Source organism: Balaenoptera physalus (assembly GCF_965194825.1).
Source record: "Balaenoptera physalus genome assembly, chromosome: 18".
Lineage (NCBI taxonomy): Eukaryota > Metazoa > Chordata > Mammalia > Artiodactyla > Balaenopteridae > Balaenoptera > Balaenoptera physalus.
In genome coordinates, this window is record NC_138899.1 from 26,684,388 (window position 1) to 26,693,806 (window position 9,419).

Genomic DNA, 9,419 nt, shown 5'->3' on the forward strand with positions numbered 1-9,419 from the left:
CTTAAAATTTAGGAAGTCTTGAAAAATCTATCACATGGGCATCAAAGCTATAGGTGGTGAGACTATTTTGTGTATTGGGCACACTGTAAATAGGACCTCAATAATTTTTAAACAAAAAACACTCTCATTTATATGTTGCATATTGTTTTTCGTCTCTAAAGTGAAGACCTAAATTTAACTCTGGGACAGACTTTTGCATTGTTCCATAAAAAAGTTAACATTGGAAGTGGACATACACACACACACACACACACACACACACATATGTGTGTATACACACACACACACACTCATATATATATATGGAGAGAAAGAGATTGAGAGAGAGAGAAAAACAGAGAGGCCATTTATGTCCTGAGGGATGAGCTAGATGCAAGGAATTAAATCGAACATAAATACTACAAACAAAATGGTTGGTTGAGCAGTTTAGAGTTGTAAATTGGGTGTGTTGTTAGGAATTACAAGTCTCTGCAAATCTTATTTCTGATAGAGACACATTTCCTTTCCTAAGAGTGGGTCCAGGCTGTTTCTACATGTATACTGTATCTTGTTCTTAGGAGGCATGTGTTGTACATTCTGTTGCCTAAAGCAGCTGCCTACAGGGGATGGGTGAGGAGACCCTGGAATATGAGAGAAAGACATAAAGACCTGATGTTCCCCTCATATTATGGCCACATGCTGTAGGAGGTGGACCCACATTTATGTAGCACATCCTGGACAGAGTGAGGGATGTCTCATCCGTAAAGATATTTAAGACAAATATCATGGAATTTGGTGAATGTATGGATACTAAACTGTTATATTCTGATGCCTTTTTAGAGCCATTTTGTAATCCTGGGCATAAGGCAGGGTTTGTCTCTGTGGTAGGCAGACGGCAGACTAATGGCTCCCAAAGATGTCCATGTCTAACTCCCTAGAACCCATGGACATGTTATATTACATAATGAGGGGGGATTAAAGTTGCTTATCAGATGACCTTAAAATAAGGAAATTATCCTAGATTGTCAGGGTGGATCTAATGAAATCACAAGGGTCCTTTAAATGTAGAAGAGAGAGGCAGAAGAACCAGAGAAGGAGTTGTGACAACAGAAGCAGAATCAGAGTGATGTGATGTGAGACTCAACAGACCATTGCTGGCTTTGAAGATGAGATTCCTCAAGCCAAGGAATGCAGGCAGCATCTAGAAGCTGGAAAAGGCAAGGAAACGAATTATCTGCTAGAGCCTCCAGAAGGAATGCAGTCCTGCCAGCACTTTGATTTTAACCTACTGAGACCTGTTTTGGATTTCTGACCTTCAGAACTGTAACATAATATATTTGTGTTGTTTTAAGCCACTAAGTTTTTGGTAATTTGTTACAACAGCAATGGGAAACGAATACAATTTCAAATGCAGTGGATTACTGAAGATCAGTCATCCCAGAGAAGAGCCAGCTAATAAGCAGAAAGACAGGACTCAGGAGAAAAGCCTGAGACTGCACGTTTCTCCTCCTCCTGGTGGGGGGTAGGGTCAGAGCTCCTGTTTAAGACTCCATGCCATGGAGATAAACAGAACACCTCTGTCGTGGAGAGTAAGGCAGCTCTTGCCTCATAGAGTTAGACCCAGAGTGAGGTAAGGAAGTGGCCTGAAAAGAGAGCCAAAGGCATGGTCACAGACTGGTGAAGGTCTCTTTCCTTCTCTTAGAACCTTCAGCAGAGTACCACTAACCGTGACCTATTAGTCTTGGCTGAGAAACTGAGCCGGCTCAGGAAAGAGAGGGCAGTGTGTTTGGTCCCTTCTCCCAGAAAGAGAGTGGTGAGGGCCGTGGCCTTCTTTCATCAGCAGAAAACAGCATAGCAAAGCGCCTATGCCACAAGAGGAATGAGTAGAAGTAAGATGGGGGGCTGGGTGGGAGGATGTTTCTGTGCTTTTTTAAGCTGTTTTTGCAGAAAAAGCTGGGGTTAATATATGACAGTACTTATCTGGCGTCAGCCTCAAGTGATCGTAATTTGGGTTCTAGCAATAAATACAAGATTTCTGACTCACAGCAATAAACAAAAATATGAAAGAAAAAAATTAAGTAAATTTAACTGAGCTCAAAAATAAAATGGACAAAATGAACCAGAAACAGAATAAGCTGGAACTGAGAAACACGTGAAGAGGTCAGTGCCAAGCAATATCTGAGTCAACAATCTGAAAATCAACAATCTAAAAAAAATGAATGATTAATTCCCTGACATATCAAGGACCTAAGCTGATAGTCTGATAGTAGTTACCTTTTGAATACTCAGAAACGGATCCATACAGATAGCTATATATGCAACTTGGTACATAGCAGACATGGCATGAATAGTCATCGGGAACTTTTAAATAAATCATGCTGGGATGATATTTTTCTATGTGGGAAAATGTAAATTAAAACACTACTTCACACAGTATTAAAAAAATAATTTACAAGTGAATCTAACCTATAAATATGAAAAGCTAAACTTTAAATCTTTTAGAAGAAAATGCAGGATAATGACAACATGATAATGGGTTAGGGAAAGATTTCTTAGACCCAAACCCCACAAAAACATAAAGATTAAGGTACAATATTGATAACTTTGATAGCATTGAAATAAAAATAATGTGAACAGAAAAATAAACTACCAGTAAAATGCAAAAAAATGTGAAAAAATAACTGCATAAAATAATTGCAAAAATAGTTGCATAAAAGCATAAAAATGACAAAAGATTCATATATTGAATATATAAGAAATATATAAAACATTGAGAAAAAATGAGCAAAGTTTTGAATAATTGTAATTCATATAAATAAAGCTTGGATTTCTAATATATATATATAATGATTATACACATAATGATGACATATGTAAAATGATTGCAAAGTCATAAGTAATCAGGTCAGCGCCTATGAAAATGCTAGTCTTCAAATTGGCAAAATTTTAAATCTACCAGTATCAAATGTTGTCAAGCATATTTGGAAATAGTAATTCTCAAAAGTTGCTGCTTGTGATGGAAATTGTTACAATTACTTTGGAAAGAACTTGACACTATTTAATATAGATGAAGATACATATAGATATAGACATATGTACCTATATATCCTAAGTCCTCAAATTCCACTTCTAGGGATAAAACTCTCCACTGTGCTTCCCCCCACAGAAGAAACCCACTCTAATATGTGCAAAGCAGACATGTACAAATAATCTTTGTAATTGTGCTGATTTAATAATAAATTATAAATTACCTAAATGTCCATCTGCAGAAGAACATATTAAGTAATCTGTACTATATGTATAAATGCAATATTATAAAATGGAATGAATAAATTAGAGTTACATCTATTAAATGGACATTTAAAAAAATCTGGTCATATTATATATAGAGAGAGTATGAATCTATTTATGCGAAGTTTTAAAACTTGTAAAACTAGAGTACATATTGCTTTTAATAGTTATATAGCTACATAGAAAAACACAAAAAATACACGAGAATTCAAACACATGGTCTGAAGAAAATATTTTTAAATGTTAAGATTTGTTAGAGGGACTTCCCTGGTGGCACAGTGGTTAAGACTCCATGCTCCCAATGCAGAGGGCCCGGGTTTGATCCCTTGTTGGGGAACTCCATCCCACGTTCATGCCACAATAAGGAGCCCACCTGCCTCAACTAAAGACCCAGCACAACCAAATAAATAAATATTAAAAAAAAAAAAAGATTTGTTAGAGCTAAGAGGTGATTTTACAAATATTGATTTTTATTTCTATAATTAATTTTTTCCTGGAATTTCATAATTTAAAAATTCAATAGGGAAAGCAAAAAAAGGGTGACTTTGGCTGGTCGAGTAATATATTTTAGACACATGAGATGTGCTGAAATGAGCTATTTCATACGTACGAGACAGGAGGAATACTTGGAGGGGACTATACCTCATAAACAGGCCAGCACTGTGTCAATTACTCATGCTGTTAAGAATATTAAGAAGCCAAATAAGTGAAGTATCAATCATGTGACAAGTTTTCCATTCAAAAGGACATGAATTTTGGAAAGTCTTTGGGAAAACGCAAGCTCACTGAAATCATAGTTTTATAAACTGAATGAATATAACCTGCTATAAATCACCATTGAGAGACTGCTCACTACATAAGATCGAATTCTATTATAGCTCCACGCTTCAGGGGCTATAAGAAAAGCTTTTATTTCCAGTTTCCATGTTCCAATCCATTAAAAGCAAAACAATTTAAAGTCTTTGTTACAATTTCTAATGCCAGAATGTCAAGGGGACTGACTCAGAGAAAATAAGGTTTAACCCCAGATGGGCCAATATATTAAAATTAATCATGAAAATCTATATGTTAGTTTTTAAAAAAAATTTTATGCTTTTTGAAAAACAACTGTTTAAAAGTGCACATTAAAAAAAAAAAAAGTCGCATTTTCTTCTGCTTTATCTTCTGATTTCCCAATAAAAGGAAACATTTCTTCTAGAATTACCGTCTAAATAATAATTGAAATGTCTAGGTAAATAAATTGTACTACTTAATCACTCTGCTTTTTAACACTTAACATGGCATTTATACAAATTTATTCACAAACAAAATTTTCAATTCTAGTTTTAGATTATTCTTGCTGATAGTACTTCTATTTTAATCTTATTTGAAACTTTGAATATAAGAGACATTTTAAATTAAATTTCATAGGTAAAACATATTAAGATGCTAAGATGACATACATTTGATATAAAGTGAACGTATTGGTGATTGTTTAAGAAGGAATACATACATTTATAAAATTGAATCTCAACTAACAAATATTTACAGGTGCCTACTATCTACCCAGAATTTAAAAAAATAATAAAAGATTTGTAATATAACTCTGAGAGTATTAGCCAGTTAGTGTTCAGTGTGCTAAGACCAAGTTGTAAAGCTTGGAGCTTTGTCAACTGCTAATCAACAGAATGCCTGATTTATTTGAAAGAAGAAGAAAAAAAAAAGCCTACAACCTTCTTGTCTAATCATTGCCATCCCACTCACAGACCTGTAGTTGTGTTGGGCATAAGTTAACGACGTACCGCAGCCGTATATTAAGGCAAGAGCAGGCATAGCAGTTAGGGGAGAGGAAAGGGCAGCAGGAGCTGTTGAGGATGACCTGTCAAAGAACCAAAGGCAGCAAGGAAGGTTCCATGTAAGGCCACAAAGGAAGGGCTTCTGTAGGTACTGGAGGCAGAAATGTTTGTTGTGGAATGAACTTCATGCTAGCCGTTTCCACCTCAAATATTGTGTAACAAAGCGGGATTATACTTGAGTCAGTATTAGAAAACCCTCATGATTCACCCTAAGAACTGAAGATAACTGTTGATGGCCAGTCCTGACTCTATGAGACATAATCGCCTCATCCGTCTTCACCAGCACCACCGACTCCCTCCCGGTAAACTCATCACTCTCTATTTAAAAGACACAATTTATCATTGGCAGAATTATTGATGTCCAAAAAAAAAAAAAAAAGTACAACTCATAGAAAAGCCCAAACAGACTGGCCACTCATTTAGTCCAGCAGCAACACTAAATGGTGCTCTAGTCACCGACACAGATGGAGAGATTTTGGAGATGGCCCAAAGTCAATGGAGAACACAACTCAACTCTCATGCTCTGGAGAACTCAAATATAGAGAAAAGTGAAGAATATAACAGGCACGTAGATTTAATTGATATATTTTGCCATATTTGAGTCAGAGCTCTCTCATTAAAAAATAAATAAACATACAGAGTGCAAGCCCCACCTCTAACCCTTCACTCCCATTAATGTCTAATATTCTAATATTGGTCTCTATCTTACTCATGCATTTAAGAGTTTTAATTTTTCTCTTCATGTTTTTAAATTACATATTAGAACTAGTAACAGAAATACCAATTGTCTGAAAGAAGAAACATGGGTTCTTAGAAAGCAAACAAACCAACCAAAAGACTCGTTTAAAAGAAGAATGAGGAACAAGAGGACAAGAATGAGGGAGGAAGAAAACAAAATTGGACCACGGACACATTAGTAGGTGGTTTCTTGGTGTAATAAAAAATGTATTCACCTGGGAGATCTGCTAAAACATCTACACTTCAGAATTTCTCTCCCTACAAACTCTTTTAGGGTCTCCAAACTGAGAGGATACATTGAAAGAGAAGAAATACAGATTTTTTTTTTTTGAGAAGAAAGGTGGACAAAAGGAATCTGTGAAATTTCAAGGTTTGAAAGGACAAAATATTTAGGTACAAGTTTGAAGTTTAGTTATGCTGTTCTTTTAAAATAACTGCAAACTATGGGAAAGAGGAAGGTCAAGTTCTAGGTATCAGTGTAAACTTGATGACAGCCATTCTAGTAAGTCAAAGGTTGTTCAGAATGTGTTGAGTTTATACCACAGTATTCAGTCCAGTCCAGGCTCCAGCCCTAGGGACTGAAGAGCAGAGAGAAAAGGGGAGAAGACCCCCCCCCATAAGAAAAATATCTACACTGCAAAGGGCTAATTGCCATAGGAATGAAGTCCTGGTGCAGACTGTTTCTCAGTAAATCCCTATTACCATCTTAGAGACACCTCACATGACCACCTTATTTAAATATGTTAAGGGGAATAAATCACTGAATATACTGAACCAAAATATCTCATTGTGACACTAGAGTTGCTTAGGTCCTTGGAAATGATATGATACTGTTCATGTTGATAGGATACCATTGCATTTACTAGGATACCACTGCCAGAGAATCAATTACTTGAGTGAGGAAGACAAATATGAGCAAAAAATTTGAATTAATGAACAGATATTTGTATTTCACATCAAGATGTATGATATATTTCTTTTTCACTGGAGAGGTTGCTATCCCAAGTGGTAGAATTTAGGCATGGCTTATTGGGTGTTCTTTTTTGAGCCATACATATCTGTGGACAGAGATTTTCTTGAACATTTTAGTAGGTATTATGGGCTGAATTGTGTCCCCCTCAAATCCATTTGTTGAAGTCCTAACCTCCAGTATGTTCAGAATGTGACTTGCACTTGGAGACAGGGTGATTAAAGAGTAATTAAGACTAAATGTCATTGCGGTGGGTCTTGATCCAATATGACCGGTGTCCTCATAAGAAGAGAAGAACAGGACAGAGACATGCACAGAGGAAAGCCCATGTGAAGACACAGGGAGGTGGTCATCGACAACAAGGGGTCCCCGACCCCCGGGCCTCGGACCAGTACCTGTTAGGAACCAGGACACGCAGCAGGAGGTGAGAGGCAGGCGAGCAAGAGAAGCTTCATCTGCCTCTCACCCTCGCTCGCATTACGCCCTGCACCATTTCCCTTCACACCTCCCACCCCTGGTCCGTGGAAAAATTGTCTTCCATGAAATCGGTCCCTGGTGCCAAAAAGGTTGGGGACCGCTGATCTACAAGGTCAGGAGAGGCCTCATAAGAAATCATCCCTGTGGACACCTTGATCTCAGAGTTCCAGCCTCCAGAACTGGGAGAAAAGATATTTCTGTTATTTAAGCCACCTGGTCTGTGTCACCTTGTTATGACAGCCCGAGCAAGCTGACACAGTTATCGTCTGTCACCTTTAGATTTCATAGTTTGTGGCCACTTAACCATCTACAAGTTAGTAACAGACGGACCACGTGAATATTCTTTCATGAGTGTCTTAGTAACAATGTCAAGAATCTAGAAAAGTTGCCATCTCCATGGTTATGGAGGACTAAAACAATATTTTTATTAGAAGATTTCCCCAGATAGCCAGAAATAAATTTTAAAACACAAAGTTCTGGTTCTTCCTTCAATCCTAAAATCAGGGTGATTGGAATAAGTGAAAAAGATTCTACACCTAATATTAACCCTGTTTTTTTTTTTTGTTTTTATAAATTTATTTATTTATGGCTGTGTTGGGTCTTCGTTTCTGTGCGAGGGCTTTCTCTAGTTGTGGCGAGCGGGGCCACTCTTCACCGCGGTGCGCGGGCCTCTCACTATCGCGGCCTCTCTTGTTGCGGAGCACAGGCTCCAGACGCGCAGGCTCAGTAGTTGTGGCTCACGGGCCCAGCTGCTCCGTGGCATGTGGGATCTTCCCAGACCAGGGCTCGAACCCGTGTCTCCTGCATTGGCAAGCGGATTCTTAACCACTGCACCACCAGGGAAGCCCATTAACCCTGCTTTACTTGATCATTGATAAGAAGTAAAATAGAACCACTCTAGGCAATGGCTTTTACTTAATGACTGCCTTACTTTCTTATCCATGGTTTGTTTCTGTGTTTGTTGTTTGTTTTAACCAAGATCAGGGTTACCTGCAAAATAATTTTTAACTGACTGATAAAGGAGGAACTCAGTATGAATCATATTATCTACAAAGATATTCATAGAAGAAAACATTCTTAGGAAGGTTCAGTAATTTGACATCCCATTATTTAGTATTTACCGTATGCTCCGGTATTCTCTTGGTGTTGGAGATACTACACCGAGTAATATAAGCTTGCCCCATGAAGCTTAAACTTCAGTAGAGAAGACACATTTAGCCGTCACAGTGCTATGGGCACTTAAGGGCATCAGTTTACTTGATTAAGAAGTTTAGGGTAAGGGCCGGCAAACTTTTTCTTTTTGTAAAGGACCAGATGGTAAATATTTTAGGCTTTGGTGCCACACAGAATATTACAACCAATGGTATGTTTTAAGAAGACTTTATTTATGGACACTGAACTTTGAATTTCTTATATTTTCATAGTCATGAAATGTTTATCTTTTGATCTTTTTTCCAACTCTTTAAAAATGTAAAACTCATTCTTTGCTAATGGTTACAGCTAGGGCATTAGAGAAGACCTTGTGAGGAGGGAGCATCTAAAATGAGAGTTGGAGGCAAATACAATCAGACAAAAGTAAATTGCGTGGGATGGGGTGGGGTGGGTGATGGAGCTCTCTACTAGTTGATGAGCAATGAGGAGTAATCGAAAAAATTGCATGAGGATAGTTCACCTTGTTGAAGCTGTCTAACCTTAATAAAAGCAGCTTAGGGGATACATAGCAGAGAGAAATTTTCTGTATCTCTACAATCACACAACATATGTGAGCACCTACTCCCCCTACCAGGAAACTGGACAGACTCCTTATATAAGCTGTGTGTAATTCTCACTTTACTCCATTCGCCTGAAGGCCTGTGAAAGTAGCAAATGGTTCCCTTATTCTCTTGCTACTCTGGCAAAGCAATTGTATGAGTTCAGAAAAAAAATGAGATCACAAATGTATGTTTACTCAACAATGCTTTAGCAATAAGTTTGGTGATCTTTAACTCCATTGGTGTAACTCTTTATGACACTGAATAACTCACTTCACTTCCTCTGCACATCCATTTCCTTCCTGCTAAGTAAAAATAATATCTCCCATCAAACCTACCAGAGTTATTCTTAGAGTACACAGAATATTTTGGCATGCA